The sequence below is a fragment of the Pelodiscus sinensis genome, chromosome 1 (genome assembly GCF_049634645.1).
Source record: "Pelodiscus sinensis isolate JC-2024 chromosome 1, ASM4963464v1, whole genome shotgun sequence".
Taxonomy (NCBI): domain Eukaryota; kingdom Metazoa; phylum Chordata; order Testudines; family Trionychidae; genus Pelodiscus; species Pelodiscus sinensis.
The window spans coordinates 124,335,141-124,350,696 of record NC_134711.1 but is presented as its reverse complement, the minus strand read 5'-3'; the positions used below and the strand labels follow the sequence as shown (position 1 = coordinate 124,350,696).

Below are 15,556 nucleotides of genomic sequence, written 5' to 3'. Positions count from 1 at the left end.
AGTGGGCATGACATTCCTTGACATTTTAGATGTATTTACATGTGTTTGGGACTGCTGATGTTTACTCACTCGAGGTTTCACTCCACCACTTATTAACGTATTTGGCGTGTTCTCCTATAAATAAAACAAGCATTTCAAAGGACAGTCATTCTCCATTCCCACTCTGTGCATAGGGAACATGCCAGAACTATGCGGAGGATATGGAATGAGATCACTCAAGAGCAGAGTCACCACGGGGGAGGGGGTAATGATGAGGTTCCCCCTATGCTGTGTGTTGATGTATTCCAAACCCTCATTAGAAGCTATGATATATTCATATGGACATAAAAACACATCTTTAAAATGATTCCTTCATTTTAACTCTCCTCACTGTGCTGGTGAAGTCAGATTTTCTGCTGAGGCTACGCTAAATTGGCTCTTCATGGTAGCAAGGAGGAGAAAGAAGAAGGGAAAGAATGGAGGACTGTAGAAGGCAAGAGAGGGTCAGGAAGGGGGAAAAAGGGGGAATGTTTAGTAAGGGTCCTACCAAGTAAATAAATTTAGAACAACTATAAACTACAATTATAAATATCTGCAAGAAAGCAGCAATGTATTTAAGGCATAATCAAAAAGCAACTCAAGGTCAATAAAACACACTGATTGACTTCAGTGGGCTTTGGATCAGACCCCTAATCCCTGTTTTCCTGTCCTGCAATGTTGCCCTGACAAACATGTGGATTTTTAAACTCAGTTTGGCCCTGAAGAGTGGGTTGCTTTTTTGTGGGCCAGATCAATGAGACTATTCAAGGTACATACCGATGTTGCATGACCTAGCTGGGGGCCACATAGCTCTAGACATCATCTTCTGTCTCAGAGGCTATGTTTAGACTGCTAAGAAAAGTTGGAAAAAGATATGCAAATTGTGAACCACAACTTGCAGTATATTTTCCACTTTTTTCACCCCAAAAGAAGCTTTTCCCACATTTGGCTCATCTACATGGGGCCAAATTTTGGAAAAGAAGTCCTCTTTCAGAACATCCCTTATTCCTCTCACCAAGAGAAATACAGGGATGCCGAAAGACCACGTTTGATTTTTCAGAAACTCTGCAGTCTAGATATAGCCTAGGGTAGACAGGGCCAATTCAACTGGCCATTCTCAGAGACAAGATATTAGATTAAATTAACCTGATCCAGTATGGCAGTTCCTATGATGCTAATTAGCCTCTGCTGCAATGGAAGCAAAATGATTGTATATTGGCACTCTTGTATTTTAATGCTTCAGGGGGTAGCCGAGTTAGTCCGTTACAGAAAAAAAACAGCAAGCAAATGGTCTGGTAGCACTTTATAGACTAACAAAACATGTAGATGGTATCATGAGCTTTCATGGGCACAGCCCACTTCTTCAGATGACCGGAGTAAGGGGATAAGGATCCATGCCATCAAATGCCAACAGTGCCCCTCCATTATATATATATTGGTCAAACTGGACCTTCTCTATGTGAAAGAATCAATGGACACAAATCTGAAGAAGTGGGCTGTGCCCACGAGAGCTCATGATACCATCTACATGTTTTGTTAGTCTATAAAGTGCTACCAGACCATTTGCTTGCTGGTTTTTTTTTAATTTTATTTTAATGTCATGGTAACAATGATTTTCTAAACTAGATACAGTAAAAAGGGATAAACTATTTCTCAAATATTTTTTCTATACGGGCAGTTGACAAAAAAAATATTTAACACCAAAATGACTTGACTCCCTTAAAACTTGAAGCATTTCTTACTGCAGGAAATTCAGCTCAAAATGTATTTAAAAGATTGTCTGCCCAATGATCAACACAAAATTAACTGTGAGCAACATTTACAGTTTTCTATTATTTAAAATTCATAAACTGTTTCAAACACACTCAAGCAGTATCCATAATGTTTTAAAATTAAATTAATCTCTCAAATTGTGTTACTAAAGATTCCTTCTTAGGAATTGTGTGGCTCTGCGAAATACATGTTTGCATAAAGAGACAGGATTTGATTTTACCATAAAACAGAGGCTAGTCATTGCTAGACCGGCTTTTTTGGAGAAGGTACATCAGTGACTTCTCTTTTTTTAAGACTAATTGCTTGAAGAAATCTTGGGATGGGATTCTGAAAAGGTATTTACAAGTTCATTTGGAGAAGAGTTAGGCCAATGCTGAGACTTTCTAAAGTTGATTTCAATAGTCCCAAAAGATGCAAATAATAAACTAAAATGATTTCAGCTACTGTTTGATATTACTACTCTTTATTTGGAACAAAGACAAAAATCTCACCTATATACGAGTCATTAGGAGAAAGAAAAACACAAAAATATAACATTAGCTTAGCTGAACTATTGAATCAATTGGGGTATTCTACTCCTGTACGCTTTTTCAGTAATTGTTTAATTCCACTGTAGTGATAAAATTGTGATATGTGGCTATGCCTAATGTTCTAAAGCATAAAGTGGTAGCCCATTGGCTACTGTAAATTGTCCTAGCTTCCGTGAAGCACCACCTAAGGATTTCCCCCATCTCATTGATAACTTTAACACAACCGTCTAGTGCATGTTGCAAATATCATCCATCGCATCATCATTACATTCTCCTGTACATAAATTCAATCAAGACCTCTGCAATGTTGGTCAGTATGATAATCACCAGGAACACAGTCCAACTCTCACTGAAGTCAATGGAAATGGAATCATTTCCATTACTGGAAGCCGCATGATACTTCACAAGCAATTGGGGGACTTTTGAAAGTTTTTCCATATATACCAGGATCATGGCACCCACCTTTGAAATAAAATCATCGGTGGCATGGAAACGTAACTTTGTTTCACTAAGATTAATTTTGTTTGGTTGGTTGGTTTGGAAGAAATACAATTAGCTTCTTAAACTGACAATACAAAGGAAATGTACATTTACCTTTATTTATCTCACATATTTCTAGGGCATTCGTTACTGTTGCAACTGAGCTCCACCATACATGATAGAAACCCTAGAACTGATTAACACCGAAGATATGTCCCAGTCGGGATTTTTTCTGTCCCAACTGGACGAGGACACAAAGCTCTCAAACATTATGATGAAACACTGACAGAGTACTGAAATAGGAAAAGTGACAGAAATCAGTCACAGTCACCAACACCAGGAAGATTTTCCAACCAGATGCTAAGCAAGCTTGACCATGATTCTCTTATGAAATCCAAGATCACAACTTGAGGTGTTGACACACGAACACTATCAAAGCTTGAGAATTATTTAGATGGATAAATTATGAATGGACCACTAACAAGTGAGAAAATATTGCAATAGCACCCCAAAAACCAGAAGATGGAGAAAACACTGACATGGGCTTCCCCACCCCTAACCACCACATCAAGATTTGAATAGGAACTGCTAGTCTCCTCCTACACAGATACCCTCATCACTCAATTACAACTGGCCCAGCACCTCAAAATGACCTTTCTGCTAGGCACTGCTGAAGTTGAACGGATTTTGTATCGAATACTGCACCCCCTTCACGCAATATAATAAGTGGTGGCTGGAGCTCAGCAGATGCTACTAGCAGAGATACTGCACTTCTATCAGGGCATGGAAGAGAAGACCAGGGAGGTGCATCTGTTGGTGAATAGTTATAGGGTTCTTTGAGAGGCTGTCAAAACTTATTTGAAGAATGGTGGTCAAGGGGATTAATAGCCATGTGAGTGCTCTCCTCAATGCCTTCACTCCTCCTTGGGTTGGGACTCTTGAAATCAACTTTTCCACCTTTAGTTAAGGTTTGGTTGGGCCTTATATTAACTATGCCCATCAGTGTTCCTTCTAAGCTGTGCACTCAGCACTTCCCCCTCCCCCCCCCCCACTCCATCCCCAGTCAAAGGCTCAGGGCTCCATTGACTGGGCAGGGCTAATTAATCACCTGTGACGCTGTGCTGCCAGGAACACTGATGCCCATTCTCCCGCCTTGTGTTACATCAGTACATCTGTGGTGGTTCGAAAAGCATGTACAGTTTTATACCGGGTTGGGGATACTGAGAGAAGGTGGCATTTTTTTTCAGATGTATCACAACACATCACATTGTTTATATAGAAAATTTAAACAGTTGGTGAGAGAAATTGACTTTGTCACCTTAGAACATGGGAACTGACTCAATTTGTATTACCTGCCTGGGTCTCATCCAGTGGAACAGCTGTTTCCTATAGTCATATACACTGAGCTTTTCTTCATTATGCAGCCTCTTCCTCAAAACCTCTCTGAATCAAGATATATAAAGTTCCTGCTTCACTTGCTAATAGTCTAGCTTTTCACCTCTACAGACTTCAGTTTAAAATACTGGTATAGGTCACAAGTGAAAATGAGTTTTGTGGTTTTCATCCTAGTGGATATCTGTCAGCATCAAAGTTATCCTGCAATCTGGCACAACTAGCAATCTCTTCTCGAAAGAAACACGGAACTAGAATAATTGATGTAATTACAAGATGAGACAAATAAACTGGCATCTCTCTATGGGGAAATTTACACTGCACCCGACAAACTATTCTAGACTCTAAACAGTGCTGTTATTAATTCATTAATTTATTTACTTAGCTTTATTTTCAGAGAGCCTGTTCAATCCAAACATTAAACACAAGCAGCAAACTGGCACAGTGATTCAAGAAAGCAAGTGAGGTTCAGAGTTAGAAACAATTGATTTGGTACATGAAAAGTACCAGAGTTGTGTTTTACTGCTAGCTTCACAGAAAATAAGTTTTAAGAAAATGATTAGAGGCATGAAAGAATTTCTGTACAAAGAGACATTAAAAAGAATAGAGTTTTTAAATTTATTATTGGAACACAGCTAACATAAATAACAAAGATAACAAACTTATTTAACCTAGAAACTCAATATCAGATTTTCCAACAAGGCTGATATGATCAAACTTTTCCACTATGGGAAAAGACAATTTTGACTGGCTGAAGAGATTTGCAAGTACAAATAAGTAATAACGGTCATTTTGTTATTCATCACTAATTTGGGTGTCTTTGTAAATTATTATAAACTAATCTCAAAAATTATTCCTTTCAGAAAAAGAGATATGTAGAAGAGAAAAAGTAGTGTTGAGCATGAAAAGGGGATAAAAAAAGAAAAACCGGAAAAGTAGATAAAAGAGGGTAGGAGAAGAATGATAGGACAGAGAGAAAAGGAGAGAGAAAGGAGAGAATTAAACTATTTTTTACATCAGAGAAAAGTACATAAATAAGAAATGGTACAAAGAACAGCATACAGTAATTGAGAATTTGAAATAATATTTTCTCTAATTTTTCTAAGAAAATGTTGTCAACTGATCCATCCTCCCTACCTCCCTTTTGCCACTACTCACTCTTCTCTAGCCCTACATGATCTCTTAGAAAATTCATTTTCAAGTGTTTATTATTAATTTGTTACTGTGTTATAAACAACAATCCTTATTGTATAGCATCCTACAATTGGGTTGCCTTTGTTCAGCTGTTGCAGTATTATAAATTACGGAGGAAAAGAATTTTAACTTTCTTTTATAAGATGAAAAAGTACCTTTCCTTTCGTTCTGCCATCACTCAAAGGGATTTTCCACAGATCTTGCAGAAAAATTCCTGCATGGAGTCAGACCAAAGGTCAAAAGATTTTTTCTCCAAATGAGAATTTGAGGAAAAAATATAAATAAATGAAAACATAAGTTTCTGAGACATTTTGATGTACTTTCAACTACATTGGATTCATGTAGTCTGCAAATTTGAGACTGTGGAATTTACTGCAGAATTGTGCTCCAAAATCCAGGCTTTCATTAATATAAACCAATCAACCCCCTTTGTTTTATATCATCGTTGTTGCAAAGGCAACCTCCACAAATTCAGTTAAGTATAAACAAACAAATACAGTGCTGTTTTAATAGGTAGCCGGAAGTATTTCTTCATGCAACTCTCAGTGTCAACCTGTGGAAATCCTTGCCAGAGGATGTTGTGAAGATCATCACTTTAACAGGATTAAAAAAAGAGCTAGATAAATTCATAGAGGATCGATCCAACAATGCTTATTAGCCAGGGTGGGTAGGAATGGTAACAGGGATCATTTGATGATTACCTGTTCTGTTCATTTCCTCTGTGGCACATTGTGCTGACCACTGTTGGAAGACAGAATACTGGACTAGATGAAACTTTTGTCTGACCCAGTACAGCTGTTCTTATGCTTTCCTGAGTTTCGGGTTGTCTGCAAACAATAGTTTTGAGGTATGAATTATCCCGTTCATGTCAGTGATGGATTAATTCTGAAAACTAAAGAAAATAGGTAGCATGTTAAAAACTGGAAATATTATGAACATGCAAAGCAAACACTTGAACATAAAACCAAATATTAGGGCTACTTATACAATGCATTGTCAAATGTAATTGATTTAAAACCTAGAGTTCTTAAATTATGTCTGCAGGTGTCACGGAATTGTCACTGGACAGCCACAGACTCTAGGGAGATGACTGTAAAGGTTAGGTCCAGCTTGTTATACACCTAATATGCCTTGACTATAAATCTCAGCAAAAGATACTGTATATTAATAAATCTTTACATTATATATTAGATTAATAAATCTATACATATACTGTGGCTTTCAAATAAGAATTTCCAAACACTTTATAAAGTATTAAGCATTGCAGTATTCCTGCGAGGTAGGTTATAAATCATATAAAAAAATGGGTAGACAGAGACACATGTAGTGACTTGCTCAAGGCAACACAGTGAGTTAGTCAGTCATCCGAGAACTGGGAGTAAGACCTAGGTCTCCATTCTCCTACACAAAAACTTCAAATTCCTTCCAGTGCAGAACATTTGGAAAGATTAAATAATGACATCACCATGGGGAAAAAATTACATAAGCAAAAAGATGGCAAACAACTTCTTACCTAAATTTAAGTGAGAATATTAAAAAGACGAGAGGTTGGAAAAAATGGAGAACCTGTCAGAGAAAGGAAATTATCTACAAGCATCAGCAAATAGTGCTGGAGAAACTGTGGAACGCACAGTCTATCCTAAAAGGCTAGGATTTTAACAGGGTTCAAGTAAGAGCTACATAAATTGATGGAGGTTAGGTGCATCAATGGCTATTAGCTAGGATAGGTAGAAATGGTGCCCCTAGCCTCTGTTTCTCTGGAAGTGGGTGATGGGGGAGGGATCATGTGAGAATTACATGTGTTCCCTCCCTCTGGGGCATCTGGTATAGGCCACTGTCGGCAAGACAGGATACTGGGCTGGATGGATTGTTGGTCTGACTCAGTATGGCTGTTCTTAGAAGAAAGAAACAACAATATAATTGTCACAAAGTGGGACCGATTGGAACTTCAAATGAGTAACAAATCAGAAGGGTTAAACGGTAAAACTATTGTATCAGGAGTCTGTTGGAAAAAAGAAATAATTCCATTTTAAAAAGTGATAAAAAAAGGAAAAAAACAAATGTGATCCCCACATTTGAGGGATATGGCCGAAAAGAACTTCAAATGAGTAACAAATCAGAAGGGTTAAACGGTAAAACTATTGTATCAGGAGTCTGTTGGAAAAAAGAAATAATTCCATTTTAAAAAGTGATAAAAAAAGGAAAAAAACAAATGTGATCCCCACATTTGAGGGATATGGCCGAAAAGCTAGAAAAATCCAAGACAGACTATGAAACCTCTTTAGAATTATGGTCAGACCCGATGGACTGGGAAAAACTTACATGACCCGCTTTAAGAAAATGAGGTGGCATTCCTATGGATGACTCCATTTTCAGCCTCTACTGGTCCACATTTAGTCCTGACTTCACATCCCCAAATACCTGTGCTTCCCACTTCTACTATTTAAGAGGCTGTCTCAAAGTCTAACACCTTTTATTATTTTTTAAGGGATTGAGGAAGATTTAAGAAATTACAGACCTGTAAGCTTGGTTGCAGTAGTGGAGGAAACAATGGAAACACTAATCAGGAACCAAACAGGAATGCTTGGAAAATTGTAATTTAAAAAAAGAATTCATGGTGTGAAGTCACAAAAGGAGGATCAAGCTCCAACTCAGATAGAATGTTTTTCAAGGGGTAGAAGTTCACAGAGAGGGAAGCCATGCATAAAAGTTGGTTGCAGATTTAGGTCTTTTGTGTGATGCCTGTTCAAAAGCTTTCCTAATCTACAAGGCCATTAAGTTTGATGTCAGGAGTGAGCAACTAAAGATAAAGAAGCGGCTGCTGTTTATTGATGACAACGTGTATTTAGGTTTGGAAGCAGTTTAGTTAGAAGGAAAGAGATCAGTAGTTGGGTGAAAAAAGTGAGAGTTAAACCTTTCCTAATAATGTCATAGATAAGTTATATTGGTGAACAAAGTGGTGCTTAAATTTGTCGGTATCAGAAAGGAGAGAAAAGAAAAAAAACACCTCCGTGTCTTGGCTAGATTAAGGCGTTAAGCCCAAGATGCATGCAAAAGTGAAATAAAAAGTAATGTGCCAAGGTCTGAACATGTCATCAGAGCAAATTATGAAACTGAGCACAATCAGGGTGGGGATGGTGGCAAATTAAATACACTTCAAAGACACATAGCTGAGATATACTGCAATAGCAACATGATGGAATAAATAGAAGTAGCAAATGTAATATTGACAACGCTATTCTAGCACTGTAAATGGGACCAAGCACGTGTTTATTTTAGGCTTTTTGTTTTATTACAGAATTTGCAATAATGAATGCAATTCTGGTGGTCTTATAGTGAGAGAGCATCTCAGAAATAAAGATACACCAAACAACAAGCAAAATGATATAGAAGTTTGGGGTGAAGTACGTCTCAAATACTAGAGCAGATTTGAATGCAGTGGAAAAAAAGAGGATATGCAGGCAGAATGTCATTGATAAGGATGCAGAGGACACAGACAGATGAATAGATTTTAAGTGGCAGTTTGCAACTTCATCAACTTTAATATTGGGTGGACTTTTCTTGAACTACCAGGTATTAAATGACTCCAACATAGGACCAATGGTGTCATTGTTAACAACCATGAAACAGGATTAGCACCCATAACCCAATGCTGTTATGCACAGGCCTCCCTCCCCCTGCAAAAGAGAAAGGGCGACAATCTGGAATGAGTGTTGGGCTTCACAGCCAGATGTCCACCACTGAATTCTGATTCAGCCCCAGGCAGTGAGCCACTGCCCTGTGAAGGGGAAGAAGAGTACACAAAAGGGGAGAGCTCAAACTGCAAAGGATTTAAGAACTCTCTCTTGACAAGCTAACAGGGTCCACCATTTCCTCCTGGGTCCTGCGATGAGGCATACTCCAGGAGCTGGCCCCTTTAGCCCTCTGACCAGCTCTGCACACAGGAGGCACTTGATGACTATATTTATCAATATCCACTGTACCCTCCTGCTCTTATTCATGTAATAAAACCCTCTTATGACCAATCTCAGCATTTACCAGTCCCCCAGGACATAGAGAAAAGGCAAAGCCCCCAATGTCTTCTCAATCTTACCCGAAGGGAAAACACCTCCCTAACCGATAAAGGTGACAATCCATTTCAGGCTGGATGACAGGGGGTAGGGGAGAAAGAAGGCAAGTGCCTCTGGGCTCAGTGATTGAGAAGGGCCCGGGAGCTCCAGACACTGCTGCCCTCAGGGCAGCCACAGAGAGAGGGTGGAGGGAAGGAGACACGGCTGCCTCTTCCAGGAGTGGGGAGCCGCCTTCCCCTCCCCCCCCCCCCAACAGCAATTACACCACCAATGGGACAGGACTGACCAGGCTGCTATCAGAAGCAAGAATTGCTGTTATGTGTCTAGAAATGTTAGAACACACAGGGGACTGGGATTCATCTGAACTAATCAGCTCCCTCATGCCCCAGTGAGTGGCCAGTGCAAGTGGATTTCTGTTCAATCTCCCAATCCCCGGCCATCACCCACTCACAATTCCCCAGATGTGTTCCGTGAACAGTGGAAGATGTAACCCAGACAGGGAGTCTGGTTTATAGAGGAGAAAGCAGAGGTGAAAATAAGGGGATGCACGCTGGTGCAGGCAGCTATTTATAGAGCTGAAAGGGACCCAGTTTACAATAGAACAGTACCTGTAAGAAATTTTAAATTACTTTCACTCTGGGGAGAAAGGGAGCATAAGCTACCTAAATCTCAGCTCCAAAAAAGTGGAATGCTCCACTTTCTCCCTTCTTTTCCCAGTATTTTGGGATTGTTTAGGATGAAAGGAACCGAGCAAATGTAAAATGTCACTGTAATGCACTGATTCAGGCCCCCGTTCTATAACTAGGTCTGCATGGGAGAGAGTCTTTACACCTGCGTGGAGTTCTATTCAATTCTAGCCTTAAAGAGGATACTCATTGTACTAGAGCAGTCTAGTGTCAAATACAACAACAAAGAAGAACCACTATACGTAGCGTAGGAGCTCAGTTCTGTGCAGGCACAGCAACAGGTGTAGGCATGTGGAAAAATGGCCACTGTGCAGTGCAAATTCCAGAGTTTTGATTTGCATTTAAAGTTACTACACTCCCAATCAGTACTAAGCTCTGTGGCTTTTTCACACCTAGGAGGGGTAAGAAAAGGCAGTCGGTGGTGACCTGTTCATAATTTATTGTTCCTTTCAGTTATCAGTCCCACCTCCAGCAGGCATGCTAAGGGAGAGGTGGAACTGCAGTAGGCCAGGTCTCCTGTGTCCATTCTCTCCCTTCTTGTAAATTCATGAAAAGGAGGCTGCAAACCCACGTTCCATTCCCACAGCAAGTGGGGCAAGTTATTGAAATGCCTTAGCATTGTTGTTCCAAAATAGTTTCAGAAATATAATCTCCTCAGGGTTTAATTCAAAAATATTTGTGCCCCACCTAAGGCAAATTACATTATGCTTATCAGAACCATTATCTGGAAGAGAAGGAAATGAAATAGGTATATTGCTAGAAGACAACATTCATCATAGATTAACAAATGCATGCCAGTCATGGGTGTAGCATGTGTGGGAATCATCAAGTTATTCACTTCAGCCTGCATTTCTTACTCATAAAGCAATTCTTTTTATACTAACCACATTCTACTTAAGCAACATACATACTTCAGAACATAAACCCAAGAACCAATGCATTTCTTGGAAACAACCCTCCATAGTAGTCCAGTACGCACTGCTAATAGAGTTGATGCTTACACAGGGTGAAGTCTTGGTTTTGTTGAGGTCAATGGCAAAACACCCATTAACTTCCTTGGGGAGGATTTCACCCACCATGTTGTTCTGACATCTTATATACATGAGAAGAGAGAGAGAAAGAGTTGTAACACTAAGTAAATGATCTCCATGTAGTTTTGAAGCATTGGTTGTCAAAATTACAAAAAACAGCAACAAATAATTGAGGGGGGGTCTCTCTCCCATCACTCCAAATTATAAAAATGTCAGTGTGTGCAAGGTGAGGAAGGGTGAAAATTGCAGTCCTTGGGGTTTGTGCCTCTCACTGCATATCAGATGAATTTAGATGAAATTTTGGTGCTGAGACTTGGATAAGAACTAATTGCTTTGACTAATAAAAAACATCTCTTAAACCCAAAAGTATTTCAGCTTATTGACACATAGGCCAACTAAACTTTCTTGGTGTACAACCTCAGTGCACCTGTGCCCCAGCTGGATGTAATCTAAAGCCATTGCCAGATTTTAGCCTGGAAAATGAACAGTGCCCAACCTAGTCAAGTTCCAATTTAAAAATGACTAACTTTTCAGTGCAAAAACAACAGTGCTATTCTTTGCGTTAAAGAAATCCAGAGATGTCTGAAGTTAAAAAACAACACAAGGAAATTCAGATGACAAAAAGTAACTCATCTATCTGATCTGGTCCAGAAAAAATAAAAACTAAATTGACTCATATGTCCGATGAATGCATATAAAGCTCTCTATATATGCCAAGTATGTATAGCTTGAAAATAGATTCAGACAGGATTCTGATCAAAACCAGAAAATCAATGACAGTCACAATTAAGAAAGTGCTCCACCTTTAAATCTTTTATCTCCCTCATATGTATATGATCATGGAGTATACAGGCAGTCCCCGGGTTACGTACAAGATAGGTACTCTAGGTTTGTTCTTAAGTTGAATCTGTATATAAGTCGGAACTGGCATCCAGATTCAGCCGCTGCTGAAACTGACCGCCAGTTCTGACTTACATACAGAATCAACTTAAGAACCCCAAGCGTCTCCAAGTCAGCTGCTGCTGAAACTGATCAGCAGCTGATTCCAGGAAGCCTGGGGCAGAGCAGCTGGGGTGCTGCTGGGTTGGACCAGTAGTGCCCAGAGCGGCGTTGCAGGACCAACCGGCAGCACCCCAGCTGCTCTGCCACAGGCGTCCAGAGAAAAGCCTAGTCTGCTGGGGAAGGGGGGGGGGCATACTAGCTGCGCCCCCCCACCCCAGCAGACCAGGAAGACACGGGCGGCGGACCGAGACGCACCGCGGTCCCGCCGCCTGGGTCCTCCGCGGCTTTGCAATTTAGACGGCTTTGCCAAGCATTGGAGACCCGAGCCTCCTCCACCTTGCACCTGAGATTTTCGTTTTCAGTCTTTGCAAAGCGAGCAAAAAGAGGCTGTTACATGCTACCAGTTTGATTTGGTGTACACAGCTACAGACTGCAAGACAGGGGAGAAAGGGGCAATATTGCTGAGTTTTCAATAAACAGGTCTTGAAGCAAAAGTGCACAGATCCTCAGTTGGTATAAACTGGCCTCGCTCCAGTGACCACAATGGAACCGTGAAATGGATACATGTATAATCAATGGAGCTGTGCTGATTTACACATGTTGAGAATCAGAATACTCAAATCTTCTGATTCAGTTTAACCCTCTTCTTGACCCAGTGCAGATACTGTTGAAGAGTTATTATAGTCCAACATCTGTTTTGGTGGTCCGCTCTCCTGGCTACCCACCTGCCTTTACATGGTACAGCTCTAAAAAAGAAAGCAGGCTGATAATCATCTTCTGCTGCACCCCTGGAGGTCAGGGTTATTTCCCTTCAAGAGTGGCAGTAGGTACCTCAGATTTAATTGGGAAACAAGCTAATATGGTTTAGATTCAATCCACTAATATATGCTGCCAATTTAAAGACAGAAATTATAAAGCATTATAATTCATTCTGCAGACACCTACATGATTGCAAGTTCCTTCAACACACAATGTAAACACAAACAGACCTTGTATCTAACAAGCCTGCTCAAGAGGCAATGGAACCTGCATTAGTCAAAATACCCACCTTTTGTACTCCTACACTGAAAGCTGACATTAACTATGAGGCTATTTTGTTGGAACTATTAGTTAAGAATAACAAATAAAATACCACATATTAGTCCCCAGTATGGACCTACTAGCTAGCCATAGTCAGGGATTTTGATTTTCTTTTAATACTTAGCAGTAATGATATTACTACATTTTAATTCTTTTAGACAACATAATAAAAACTAGGCTCTCAGCCAACACATTCACATTTTTTTCCTCATACCATGCCTAACCCTAAGGAATAGCTCAGAGTTCTTTCTCCAATCATTCAATTGGTCCCTTCTCTGCTCCAGAGTTTGATTATTTCCTCCATTTGACATAGGATCATATTCATAGCATCCTCTTCAGTTTTAAAGAGGAAAGATAGATATCTCAATTTACTGTTTGTCACATTTTTCTCTATATACATGACAGCAGGAGAATGGGTAGTAGCACCAGTGGGAATTTTCCCTCTATAATTTTCTTCTTCCCCAAAGGCCTGTGATGTCCACTACATAAAAAAAATGAGGCTGCACATTCTCATTAGGGCAGGAACTATCTGTTTGTTAAATGTTTATAGAAAAATGGGGCCCTTATCCTTGACTGCATTGTGGTAACAACTATAGGCACCCAAATAAATAATTAATCCTTCCTTAATTGCTGGTTTGGGGGACTTCTTGGTCTAAGAACTTTCTGTATCGCAAATCGTGCACCTCTCTCGCTCTCCATATTCCAAGAGATTTCTGCTGAGTAAAGTCTCATATCATGGAATCAGAAATTCCTTTGGACAACTCCCTTGTGCATGGTAGTAGTAATACAACATAAACTAGTGACTGAATTGCAGGACTCAAAAGGAAAAACCCTGTTGCACAAGGCTCTGAATTTTTAGTACCCTCTGTAAAATAGAAATTACAGTACCTCTTGCTCTGGGAAGCAATGTAACTTATTACTAACAGTAGTGAATGTTCAGTATTATGCTACTTGCTAGATGAGACATAAGGATTCATGTCTTTTTTTTAAATCTACTCCAGAAGAATATTAATCATAACTATTGTCTCAAAATCGTTCATGTTCACCAGATTGAAGGAAGAGTATTGAAGTCTGACATACCAGCAAACCACAAAAACTATGTTAAATCAAACATGCTCATGTAGCATACTAGTGAAAACAAGCTATTGTACTTCTGAGAACTCTTCTACTTTGTGTAGTTTTATATTGATTATTTAACTTGCTGGAGAATATATAGATAGTGAACAAGAGACTTCTAATCCAGTTCCTACTAATTAATAAAGAGAAGCCATCAGTCAGAATGATAGGTTTTCTCCTTCAAAGTGACATAGGGTAAATTTCAGCCCTGTGGCTAGGACAATTCATGATCTATGAATCATTTAAGTCCTCAAAATATGGCTTAAGTGGGACTTAAGTCTTATACAGCTGGCCCACTACACAGGGGTGAATTTCATCCTTACTTTTTAAAAATTGATAATATTAATTGTACATTTTTAGTTTAGAGGGAGAAATCACTGCTGTTGACTTGAAAGAGTGACAAGCAGAAGACAAAGATTCTCACAGATTCTGTGTCTCTCACACACACACACACACACACACACACACACACACACCCACCCACCCAATTCCTATATAAATTACTGCCAAGCTAAAACCATAAGCATCAACTCAGGCAATTTCATAAAATACTCAAGCCACTTCTTAAAAATCCTAATTTACCTTATTTAGGATAGATACCTCCTGCTACTCTTCCTTGTATGTAAAAATTATAGGTATTTCTCTCAGATATATAGATCTTGTTCTTGATTCTCAAGCTGTGCCTCGTCGTAGGGTCATTTGCCACAAATGTAACTTGTACTGGCGAGAACCAATCCATGTTATTGCATTTCCCATGCAGCTGCTCTTAACTCTATGCCTTTCCAAAGAGCAATCAAAACACACTGTTTATTTCTTTCCAACCACAAGAAGAAGCCTGGTTGTATTGTCAGGGAAAAACCATTCTATAATGGTAGGAACTCCTCTCAGACTTCTCTTGAGTTAAATCCAGAAGTTTGCAGCTTCAAGCTGACAAACCACAGTAGCTCACAATGACATTTGGGCCGTCCCTTCTGTGCTCATTGTAAATCATATAGGCATTCAGTTACAGACACTAGTGTGTCCCACACTATTCTAAAGGAACATATTCAGATAAAGTCTAATTATCTCCTCTCACTTCTGGTCCTTAGTCAAAGGCCCAGAAAAAGGCCTTAGAAGAAATACATTTTTAAAAAAGTATTCTAAGGCTCCCTGACTCTTGCTCTTCCTAGCTGCTAGGTGCATTG

General features: G+C 39.5%; 1 long non-coding RNA gene across 1 annotated transcript in view; it reads right to left on the bottom strand.

The window, feature by feature from the left end:
* LOC142818694 (uncharacterized) overlaps positions 1 to 12,081 on the bottom strand; it is a 129,050-nt gene extending 116,969 nt beyond the window's left edge. Inside the window, exons 1-2 of the long non-coding RNA XR_012896275.1 lie at positions 11,145 to 12,081; positions 6,089 to 6,279 (exon numbers count right to left, since the gene is read on the bottom strand). This is a non-coding gene — a long non-coding RNA (uncharacterized LOC142818694). The remainder of the gene's footprint in view (positions 1 to 6,088; positions 6,280 to 11,144) is intronic.
* Positions 12,082 to 15,556: the final 3,475 nt, after the last annotated feature.